Source organism: Ranitomeya variabilis, chromosome 1 (assembly GCF_051348905.1).
Source record: "Ranitomeya variabilis isolate aRanVar5 chromosome 1, aRanVar5.hap1, whole genome shotgun sequence".
In the NCBI taxonomy this organism is placed as follows: Eukaryota; Metazoa; Chordata; class Amphibia; order Anura; family Dendrobatidae; genus Ranitomeya; species Ranitomeya variabilis.
Window position 1 is genome coordinate 751,977,934 of NC_135232.1, and position 12,522 is coordinate 751,990,455.

General features: G+C 43.0%; 1 protein-coding gene across 3 annotated transcripts in view; it reads right to left on the bottom strand.

The window, feature by feature from the left end:
- The window catches only part of CELF5 (CUGBP Elav-like family member 5), a 179,560-nt gene that overhangs the window by 65,103 nt on the left and 101,935 nt on the right, over positions 1-12,522 (bottom strand). Inside the window, exon 1 of one of the 3 annotated variants that reach the window (XM_077270673.1) lies at positions 998-1,020. The exons of the other annotated variants lie outside the window; for them this stretch is intronic. The gene's annotated coding sequence lies outside the window, so the exon portion shown is untranslated. Of the gene's footprint in view, positions 1-997; positions 1,021-12,522 lie in introns of those variants that run through there. 3 annotated transcript variants of the gene reach the window in all.

The window sequence follows — 12,522 nt, forward strand, 5'->3', positions numbered from 1 at the left end:
TGGCTGTGCAATATACTACGTAGCTATGCAATATACTACGTGCCTCTACAATATACTATGTGGCTATGTTATATACTACGTCGCTGGCCAATATACTACATAGCTGTGCAATACACTACGTAGCTGTGCAATACACTACGTGACTGTGTTATATACTACATGGCTGTGCAATATACTATGTGCCTGTGCAATATACTACGTGGCTATGTTATATACTATGTGGCTCTGCTATATACAGTACTACGTGGCCTGTGCTATACACTACGTAGCTGTGCAATACACTACGTGGCTATGTTATATACTATGTGGCTGTGTTACATACTACGTAGCTATGTTATATACTATGCAGCTATGTTATATACTACGTCGGTTGTGTTATATACTACATCACTGTGCAATATAGTACGTAGCCTGTGCTATATACTACCTACATATTCTAGAATACCCGATACGTTAGAATCGAGCCACCATCTAGTATATATATATATATATATATATATATATATATATATATATATATATATATATATATATATACACCACTTCTCATGTAGAATACCTGCAAAGGGAAATTTTAACATAGAGCAAACATAATGAGGTAGCTGACAGCTCTGCTACATCTTAAAGTCACATACTGTACATCTTTAGAACATTACACTAGATTTTAGTAACTTCTATAATACTATGGGAACTCTGCATTTACATGGATCCCTCTTTGCAGCAATTTTGTAACACTGTTTGAATAATCATGAGAAAATGTGGTTGCGGGATTGTATGGCCAGGACAAGTTGTATAGCCAGTCATTGTTAGTGTCTGTATAGCTGGAGAGGTCAGTAGCGTGTCCCAATATACAGCCTTTTATACAGCAACATGTACATGTATACAAAACCCAGAGTATGTATTATCAGCTCAGACAGACAGCGTTTATTCTGCATATGTGTACAATACATGTATTTGTGTTCTAGGATTGTCTGGGATTAAGATATTGATCACTTACTATGAGGCACCTGGTACCGCCATCTCTCAGCTGAACCACAGCCGCCGAAGGCGTGTGACGCCGGGACACTACAGATCCGAACACTGTGTAGTGCTCATACTTGGGGAATTCAGCTCTTAGTGAAGGGAAAGTACAGCTTCAGTACCATTTTTGCATATATTAAAGTAATGATGTCAGTTATCAGGCACTGTAGGCAGTACCACAGTTATTAATACGCCTTATTGTTTTCTTGAAACTGTAGTGTAAAAAAAAGTGTGGATGCTTGCAAAGAACATACTGTGCAACCTTTCTACAAAATATTGGGGAGGAGATATTACTTGGCTGATGTACAGCAGTGTATTTTTGGTACTGCACAGCAGATTATGGATGAATTATGCATGAGGGATTGTGTTCTGGTGTTAATTTAGAATTATGTGAACAATATATAGCTGGATTGAGCACTAGTGACAGTGGTACTTGTTTGCTGAGTATTAGATGACATGGAAGTAGAGAAAATTGCCTCCCAACCCTTGCTTTCAGCTTCAATTCCATGTCTACCCTTGAGCAATGGCATCATTATTTTAGGCCAATCTTTACTATTCCATTATTCGGACTGTGGATTATGGTTTCTTAGGCACTGTGCAGAAATGCAAGAATTACATTGCAGCAATATTTAGACACCATATAGAAGTTTGATTTGGTTTAAGGCAGGGGTCTCAGACATGCAGGCTGGTGGGTCAGCAGAGGGGAAGTTATCGGCCACACTGACACTATATCTTTAAATGTACTGGGTGTCATCCAAGCTGGTCACACAATAGCAGGGGCGTCTACTGAATGATGTCATGTGGTGCACCTGGCGTTACCTGTACCTTCCAGAGAGGAAATACAAACAACAGGGCCAGACAGGAGACGAGCTGCACAGAATGAAGCAAGCACTATGGGGGGTTCATAATACTGTATGTAGGTAGGGGAGCTGTTGGGGCCATCATGCTATATGTAGGGAAACTGTTGAGGCCATAATACTGTATGTAGGAGAGCTGTTGGATCTATCATGCTGTAGGCAGGGAAACTGTTGAGTCCATCATGCTGCATGTAGGGGAGATGTTGGGGCCATCATGCTGTATGTAGGGGAGATGTTGGGTCTATCACGCTGTATGTAGGGAAACTGTTGGGGGCCACCATGCTGTATGTAGGGGAGCTATTGGGTCTATCATGCTGTATGCAGGGAAACTGTTGAGGCCATCATGCTGCATGTAGGGAAGATGTTGGGGCCATCATGCTGTATGTAGGGGAGCTGTTGGGTCTATCATGCTGTATGCAGGGAAATTGTTGGGGGCCATCATGCTGTATGTAGGGGAGCTATTGGGTCTATAATGCTGTATGTAGGGGAGATGTTGGGGCCACCATGCTGTATGTAGGTAGGGGAGCTGTTGGGGCCATCATGCTGTATGTAGGGGAGATGTTGTGTCTATCATGCTGTTTGTAGGGGAGCTGTTGCATCTATCATGCTGTATGTAGGGAAACTGTTGGGGCCATCATGCTGTATGTAGGGAAGCTGTTGGGTCTATAATGCTGTATGCAGGAAAACTCTTGGGGTCATCATGCTGCATGTAGGGGAGATGTTGGGTCTATCATGCTGTATGTAGGGAAACTGTTGGGGCCATCATGCTGTATGTAGGGAAGCTGTTGGGTCTATAATGCTGTATGCAGGAAAACTCTTGGGGTCATCATGCTGCATGTAGGGGAGATGTTGGGGCCATCATGCAGTATGTAGGGGAGATGTTGGGTCTATCATGCTGTATGTAGGGAAACTGTTGGGGCCATCATGTTGTATGTATGGGAGCTGTTGGGTCTATCATGCTGTATGCAGGGAAACTGATGGGGCCATCATGCTGTATGTAGGGGAGATGTTGGGGCCACCATGCTGTATGTAGGTAGGGGAGCTGTTGGGGCCATCATGCTGTATGTAGGGGAGCTGCTGTGTCTATCATGCTGTATGTAGGGGAGCTGTTGTGTTTATCATGCTGTATGTAGGGAAACTGTTGGGGCCATCATGCTGTATGTAGGGGTGATGTTGGCTCTATCATGCTGTATGTAGGCGAGATGTTGTGGCCATCATGCTGTATGTAAGGGACCTGTTGGGGCTATCATGCTGTATGTAGGGGAGTTGTTGAGGCCATCATGCTGTATGTAGGGGACCTGTTGGCGATATCATGCTGTGTGTGGGAAGCTGTTGGGTCTCTAATGCTCTATATAGGGGAGATGTTGGGGCCATCATCCTGTATGTAGGGGAGATGTTGGGGCCATCATGCTGTATGTACAGGACCTGTTGGGGCCATCATGCTTTATGTAGGAAACTGTTGGGGTCATCATACTGTATATAGGGGACATGTTGGGTCTACAATGCTGAATATAGGGGAGATGTTGGGGCCATCATGCTGTATGTGGGGGACCTGTTGGGGCTATCATGCTGTATGTAGGGGAGCTGTTCGGTATAAAATGCTGTATATAGGGAAGATGTTGGGGCCATCATGCTGTATGTAGGAGAGATGTTGGGGCTATCATGCTGTATGTAGGGGACCTGTTGGGGCTATCATTCTGTATGTTGGGGAGATGTTGGGGCCATCATGCTGTATATAGGGGATATGTTGGGGCCATCATGCTGTATGTAGGGGAGATGTTGGGCCCATCATACTATATGTAGGGGAAATGTTGGGGCCATCACGCTATATGTAGGGGAGATGTTGGGGCCATCATGCTGTATGTAGGGAAGATGTTGGGGCCATCATGCTGTACGTAGGGAAACTGTTGGGGCTGTCATACTGTGTGTAGGGAAACTGCTGGTGCCATCATGGTGTATGTAGGAAAACTGGTGTGACCATCATGCTGTATGTATAGGAGTTGTTGGGGCTATCATGCTGTATGTAGGGGAGCTGTTGGGGCTATCATGCTATGTAGGGGAGATTTTGGGGCCATCATGCTGTATGTAGGGAAATTGTTGGGGCCATCATACTGTATGTAGGGGCACTGTTGGGCCATGATACTGTATGTAAGGGGCTATGTGGCTATAATACTATATATTGAGAGCTGTGGGACCATCACACTGTATAATGTATATGCGGTGATGGTGTCTCGGTCCACTGAACATCACAATGCAATACTATTTACCGTATATACTCGAGCATAAGCCGAGAATTTCAGACCATTTTTTTAGGCTGAAATTGCCCCTCTCGGCTTATACTCGAGTCATTCCCAGGGGTCAGCAGGTGAGGGGGAGCGGCAGCTGTTTAATCATACTCATCTGCTCCTGGCACAGTCCCTGCACGTCCCTGGTTCTCCAGGCGCCGGCAGCTTCTTCCAGCGTTGAGCGGTCACATGGTACCGCTCATTACAGTAATGAATATGGACCCAACTCCACTCCCATAGTGGTGGAGCCGCATATTCATTACTGTAATGAGCGGTGCCATCTAACCGCTCAAAGCTGGAAGAAGCTGCCGGCGCCTGGAGAACCAGGGACAGCACTAGGAGCAGGTGAGTATAACAAGGGCATTGCGCGATATTCACCTGTCCGCGTTCCACCGCTGGGCGCCTCTGTGTCTTCCGTGTCCTCTGCAGTGACGCTCAGGTCAGAGGGCGCGATAACGCGATTAGTGTGCGCGCCGCCCTCTGCCTGAACTTCAGTGCAGAGGATGCGGAAGACACAGCAGCGCCCAGCGGTGGAACGCGGACAGGTGACTATAGCAAGTGCCGGGGGCCTGAGCGATGAGAGGTGAGTATGTGATATTTTTTTTTTTTTTATCGCAGCAACAGCATATGGGGCATAATGTGTGGAGCATCTTATGGGGCCATAATCAGCATTTGTGGAGCGTTATACGGGGCAAATGTGTCTATGGAACATTTTATGGGGCCATAATCAGCATTTGTGGAGCATTATATGGGGCAAATGTCTGTATTGAGGAGCATCTTATGGGGCCATAATCAGCATTTGTGGAGCATTATATGGGGCAAATGTCTGTATTGGGGAGCATCTTATGGGGCCATAATCCGCATTTGTGCAGCATTATATGGGGCAAATGTCTGTATGGAGCATCTTATGGGGCCATAATCAGCATTTGTGGAGCATTATATGGGGCAAATGTCTGTATGGAGCATTTTATGGGGCCATAATCCGCATTTGTGCAGCATTATATGGGGCAAATGTCTGTATGGAGCATCTTATGGGGCCATAATCAGCGTTTGTGGAGCATTATATGGGGCAAATGTCTGTATGGAGCATCTTATGGGGCCATAATCCGAATTTGTGCAGCATTATATGGGGCAAATGTCTGTATGGAGCATCTTATGGGGCCATAATCAGCATTTGTGCAGCGTTATATGGGGCAAATGTCTGTATGGAGCATCTTATGGGGTCATAATCAACATTTGTGCAGCATTATATGGGGCGTATTTTGTATGGAACATCTTATGGGGCCCATCATGAACTGTATGGAGTATTATATGGGGCTCCTGATTCAATATGGATATTCAAAAACGCTTAACCTACTGATGTCTCAATTAATTTTACTTTTATTGGTATCTATTTTTATTTTTGCCATTTACCGGTAGCTGCTGCATTTTCCACCCTAGGCTTATGCTCGAGTCATTAAGTTTTCCCAGTTTTTTGTGGCAAAATTAGGGGTCTCGGCTTATACTCGAGTATATGCGGTACTTGTAGGACACCACGATGTAGCAGCAGCACAGAGAGAACTTTTGCAATGCGACCTCTCTTATGCCATGTAACCCCGACCTAAATTTAACAATGCGGTCCGCACCCTAATATTATTTAGATTTTTTTCTTTAAGTGGCCTGGACCCCATTTCAGTCCCCTGGTTTAAGGTATGGCACTATTATTTTGCCCTACAGTGTAACATTATGTAGTCATTTGCAAAATGTGCTACTTTTTGAGCTACAATATTGCAAAAAAGGTTAAAGATAAAAACAAAGGCCATTTTTTATTTTGCAAAAACTCATGAACTGCGTGTGCCATTTTGAAGATCTTGTTGCAAAAAAATACGGCAACGATATACCACAAGTCTAAAACAGAAAAAGAACTTAAATAAAACAAAAATTACTAATCAGATATACTGTATAGGCTTTAATGGGCAGCACGGTAGCTGTAAACGCTGCAAGGAGTTTTTGTGGGTTTCACCCAGGAACCTCAGTTTCCGCATACTCCAAGACATACTGATAGGGAATTTACATTGTTAGCCTCAATGGGGACAGTGATAATAATGTCTGTAAAGACCGGTGGACATTAATGGCGCTATATAAGGGAGTACATTTTCAGTGAAGGTTAATGTAAATACTATGGCATACAAAGGCATTTTAGACATCTGTATGCTTCCAACTTTGTGGGTACAGTTTGGAGGAAGGCCCTCTTCTGTACTGTACAAAGCCCTAATCTCAACCTCATCAAACACCTGATCTCACCATTGAGAGCCAATACATAGTTACAGTAGGGGCCCAGGTCTATAATCACACACGTCGTTTGGGGGTATTATGTCCTATAAGTGTCCACATACTTTTGTCCTTCTAAATTTCATTTACATTGATGTAAAGCATTTTGAAGTGGATGCCTGCATCAAGTAAGGTCCTTCACTAACTGCAAGGTGGAGAGGTTACCTTTTAGGTAGATGCAGGGGTGTATAGCCAATATCGGCAGACCACGCTGCCATTATGGGGCTCCGCATCACACTTTCAACTGTATTGGCATCCGGGATGCTGATACAATTGAAAACAAAATGGAACAGGCTCCCTCCTCCATTTTTCTCCTTCTGTGTCTGAGCTCTAATTGTCTCAGCACGGCGGCAGAGCATCAGACCACACACTATTGGAGACTGGAGCAGCAAGGGAACGAGGAGAAGCGAGTATTTTTATTTCTAATAAATGCGTACATTGTGGGACCCTCTATACTATATGGAGGGCTGTGTGGGGACCCAGTATACTATATGGAGGGCTATGTGGGGCCCATTATACTATATGGAGGCCTGTGTGGGGACAATTATAGTATATGGAAGGCTATGTGGGACCCATTACAGTATTTGGAGGGCTACATGGGGCCCATTATAGTATATGGAGGGCTATATGGGTCCCATTATAGTATATGGAGAGATATATGGAACCATTATACTGTTTGCAGAGCTATATGGAGCCCCTTATACTATACGGAGGGCTATGTGGGGTCCATTATACTACTTGGAGTGCTATGTGGAGACCATTATACTGTGTAGATGGTTGTGTTGGGGCCATCATACTGTGTGGAGGGTTGTGTTGGGGCCATTATATTGTGTGGGGGACATTATACTATATGGAGGGCCATTCAATTGTATGGAGGGCTGCATGGAATTCACTGTGGAAGTATCATACTGTGTTTGGAGGGCACTTTTGTTGGCATCATACTTTATGGGGGTACTGGAAGGGGAATCTAGGTGTTTCAATAGGAGGAAAATTACTTTGTAAGGGCTGCTAAGTTGTGAGATATGCCCTTCTGTTACCTCGCCATTTTTTTGGGAGGAGGTGGGGGGCCCAATTAGAACTATGGGGCCTCTTGATTTCTATGTATGCCCCTGGGTAGATATGTTGTCTATTCCTACACGATGCCCTACCCTGTACACCCCTGTTAGAGAGACATTTTTCTCCTGCACCAAGATCACCATTAGAAGAGGAAGTTAGATGCAACAGTTGCTGTTAACCTGCTTACATCTGATCACATGCTAACATAAATAAGAACTGTTATTATACAGTATGTGGCACATGGTATGGGAGGGGGGAATGTTACAGACCTCACATTTGTACCCAGTAGCTTCAAGTTATGCCTCTGCTTCCCTCTCATTGCTGAGCTGACAGTGGAAAAGTGAGGTGTGGGAGCATATAACTAGTAGTAAGGCATCGCTCAAGTCTGCGATGAAGACTCTGTGAGGAGCCTGTGTTGCAGATTTTGTAAAAGAAAAAAAAAATCGTATACATATATCTGCATGCAGAGCTATTTTTCCCAGATAAAATGAGGCAAAGCTATGATAACCCTGAAGGTCCTCATTATAATCAATGTGGGCCAATGGCTGCCATTAGTGTCTGTCATGTGACAGATACAGCGCTGTCATTATTATCGTTTTTCTGCTCCTAACACAACAGAAAAAACAGGAATAATGACATACAGTACATATGAACCTAGCCTTATTGTTATGCCCTTTACCTTGAGATTGGCACTATGAACGCTATTGTAAAGCTTAAATTATACATTATTAAGATGCTGGATGATACAGTATACTGTGCAGCTAGTAGCATTCAGTGGATATAAAAAGGTCTACACACCCCTGTTAAAATGCCAGGTTTGAGTCATGCACCAAATCATACCAAGAATCATTTCAGAACTTTTTCAATTTTTAATATCACCCATAATCTGTACAAATCCATTGAAAAATAAAGATACAAAACTAAAATAATGTGGTTGCACAACCTTAAAACCCTTATATGAAAATGTTACTTCTACAAAGTATTAGTTTATGATAGTATTTAGTCTTTTTTGGAAGGAGTCGATTAGCAGAATTAGCAATCTTTGCCCACTCTTCCTTGCAGTACCTCCCAAATCTGTCAGATTGTGAAGACATGTCCTATGTACAATCCTCTTCAGATTTTCAATTGAATTCAGGTGTGGTCACTGGCTGAGCAATTCCAAAGTCTTTGATCTTTTGGCAAAGCCATCCTTTTGTTGATATGGAGGTATGCTTAGGGTTGTTATGCTGAAATGTGAAATGCCTATACATCTTCAGCTTTTCAGCACAGGCCTGAAAGGCTTATTGCAAAATTGACTGATATTTGAAGCTGTTCATAATTCCCTACACCTTGATTTAAGCCTCAGTTCTAGCTGCTGAAAAAAGGCCCTAATTAATAATGCTGCCTCCTCCATGCCTCACTGTGAGTATGGTGTTCTTTTGGTAATGTGCAGTGTTGGCTTTGCGCTAAACATACATTTTGGAACTGCAGCCAAAAAGTTAAATCTTGGTCTCATCAAATCTTAAAACTTTTATCTACGTGCTTTTAGGAGATTTTATGTAGGTTTTGGCAAAACATATTTAGGCTTGAATGGTTTTCCTTTGAAAGAAAAGACTTCCGACTTGCCACTCTATTCAATAGGCCAGACACAGAATATGGAAGATTGCTGTAACATGCACTAAAAGGGGATCTATTAGAAGGTTTAACCCTTCTAAGCCATCTACATGGACATGTAGGTCATAGAGAGTTGAATAAAATTATATATTGATATCTGGGATCCAATTTCTTATTCCTGAGAATGCCACATTGTTTTAGCAGGGTTGATTCTACTAAAAGAATCTCTTTAAATATTACTATAAAGCCTCTTGACAGCCTCCTCAACCAATTTTCTTCTTGTCTTTCTATAAATTTGTGAGTCACTCTTGTGCCAAATTTAAGCCCTTAAAGATAAGGGGTATTTCAGATTTGTAATTTCCGTTTTTTTACTCCCCTCATTCCCAGAGCCATAACTTGTTTATTTTTCCGTTAATATGCCCATGTAAGGGCTTGTTATTTGCAGGACAAGTTGTACTTTTGATTGAAAGCATTATTTTTAACATATCATGTACTGGAAAATTGAAAAAAAAAATCCAAGTGCGGTGAAATTACATAAAAAAGTGCAATTGCAGGTTTTTTTTTTGTTTTTTTAAACCACGTTTACTAGATGCTAAACCTGACCTGCCAATTATAACTCTAAAAGTCATTACAAGTTCACAGACACCAAACATGTCTAGGTTCTTTTTTTATTTCAGTGGTGAAAAAAAATCCAAAATTTGTTAAAAAAAAAAAAATAAATAAAAAAAATTGTCATTTTCCGAGACCTGTAGCGTCTCCATTTATGTTGATCAGGGGCTGGGTGAGGGCTTATTTTTTGTGTGCCGAGCTGATGTTTTTATTGATATCATTTTGGTGTACATACGATCTTTTGATCACCTGGTATTGCAATGTAGCGGGAACCAAAAAAATGTAATTCTGGCATTTTTAATTTTTTCTCACTACACCATTTAGCGATTGGGTTAATTATTTTTTATATTGACAGATCGGGCGATTCTGAATGCGTCAATACTTAATATGTGTATACTTGTATTGTTATTGTTTTATTTTGAATGAGGCGAAAGGGGGGTGATTTGGACTTTTATATTTTTTTATTTTTTAAATATTTTTAAAAACATTTTTTCTTCTTTTTGCATGCTTCAACAGTCTCCATCAAAGGTAAAAGACTAGTGGACCATTTCCGCGCTGCTGAAAGGATTGAGACGTATATCTTTCTATATATTTGTGGTCTTTCCTGAAGAAGAAGTAACTTTGTGCTTCGAAATGCGTAGAATAAACCACCACCTTATTTAATCTTTACTGGGATATACGTCTCAATCCTTTCAGCATGCGGAAACTGTCCACTAATCTCTTTTACCTTTGATGTTTGATGGCCACTTGCTGATCCGTGGATCTGCTGCAGCTGACGTTTTACATTACATGCCTTCTCAACAGATTAAACACGAGAGTTTAATCTGAGCATAAAGCTTTTCTTGTTTATTGGATAAATCCCAATTTTTGCGCTGATTTCTCCTATAGTTTCCTGATTATCAATAGTCTCCATGGGAGACTAGAAGCTGCACTACTTTGATTGCTTGTGCTACACATAGGTGATGATCAGATCACCTGTGTGCAGCAGAGATGCTCACCTGCTATGAACGCCGACCACAGAGCGGCGCTCATAGCAATCCCACAATGACAACCATAGAGGTCTGCTGCAGACCTCCGGTTGTCATGCTGACCCATCGGTGACCCGTGATCATGTGACAGGGTCACCGATGGGCGGGATTAGCGACGCGCGAGTTAAATGCTGTTGTCAGAGATTGACAGCGGCATTTAACTCGTTAACAGCCGTGGGTGGATCGCGCTTCCACATGCGGCTGTTGCCGGCACATGTCAGCTATATAGATCAGCTGTCATGTGCCCAGAAAGGTGCGGGCTCTGGCGTTGAGGGGGAGTCTGACATGGGCATACTATTAAGTCACATGTCGGAAAGGGGTTAAGCCACTTCTTGATGGTGGTCTTCACGGTGTTCCATGATATATCTAATGTCTTGGAAATTATTTTGTACCCTTCTCCTGACTAATAACGTTCAACAATGAGATCCCTTTGCTGTTTTGTAAGCTATTTATGGACCATGGTTTTCTATAAAGGCCCCGTCTCACATAGCGAGATCGCTAGCGAGATCGCTGCTGAGTCACAAGTTTTGTGACGCAACAGCGACCTCCATAGCGATCTCGCTATGTGTGACACGTACCAGCGATCAGGCCCCTGCTGCGAGATCGCTGGTCGTGTCGGAATGGCCTGGACCTTTTTTTGGTCGTTGAGGCCCCGCTGACATCGCTGAATCGGTGTGTGTGACACCGATCCAGCGATGTCTTCACTGGTAACCAGGGTAAACATCGGGTTACTAAGCGCAGGGCCGCGCTTAGTAACCCGATGTTTACCCTGGTTACCAAAAAAAACAAACTACATACTCGCCTTTCGGTGTCCAGGTCCCTTGCCGTCTGCTTCCTGCTCTGACTGACTGCCGTACAGTGAGAAGTGAGAGCACAGCAGTGACGTCACCGCTGCTCTCACTTCTCACTGTACGGCGGCTCAGTCAGAGCAGGAAGCAGACGGCAAGGGACCTGGACACCGAAAGGCGAGTATGTAGTGTTTGTTTTTTTTGGTAACCAGGGTAAACATCGGGTTACTAAGCGCGGCCCTGCGCTTAGTAACCCGATGTTTACCCTGGTTACCCGGGTGCTGCAGGGGGACTTCGGCATCGTTGAAGACAGTTTCAACGATGCCGAAGTCGTTCCCCTGATCGTTGGTCGCTGGGGAGAGCGGTCTGTGTGACAGCTCCCCAGCGACCACACAGCGACTTACCAACGATCACGGCCAGGTCATATCGCTGGTCGTGATCGTTGGTAAATCGCTATGTGAGACGGGGCCTTAAAATGAAACTGAGAAAATCCTACAAGAACAGCTAGACTCTGTATGGGGATAATCTGAATTACTGTAAATGATGGCAGTTGTGTACTACTGACCACTATTTAACATGAGTTTAAGTGAGATTGGCTAATTCTGAACACAACCACATCCCCAATTAAAAGAATGTGTTCAGCCTTAGGCAACCACATTATTTTACTTTTGTTATTGTTATTTTCCCCTCAAAATGATTTCAGTTTGTTTCTTAATGGATTTGTACAGATTATGGGTGACATTAAAGGTGGAAAAAGTTCTGAAATTTTTATTCTTGGTTTGATTTTTTATTAAAATGACAAAATCCTGACATTTTCACAGTCTTTTTAAACCCACTGTATGTGCTAATATGAATCTTACACTGCTGTGAGGCCGACCTGATACTGCCACTATGGGCCTTAATGGGCTGACGTTATATCAATACTTTAATGATGATATTTTGAAACGGTGACTAAGTTTATTACCAAATTTTTGGT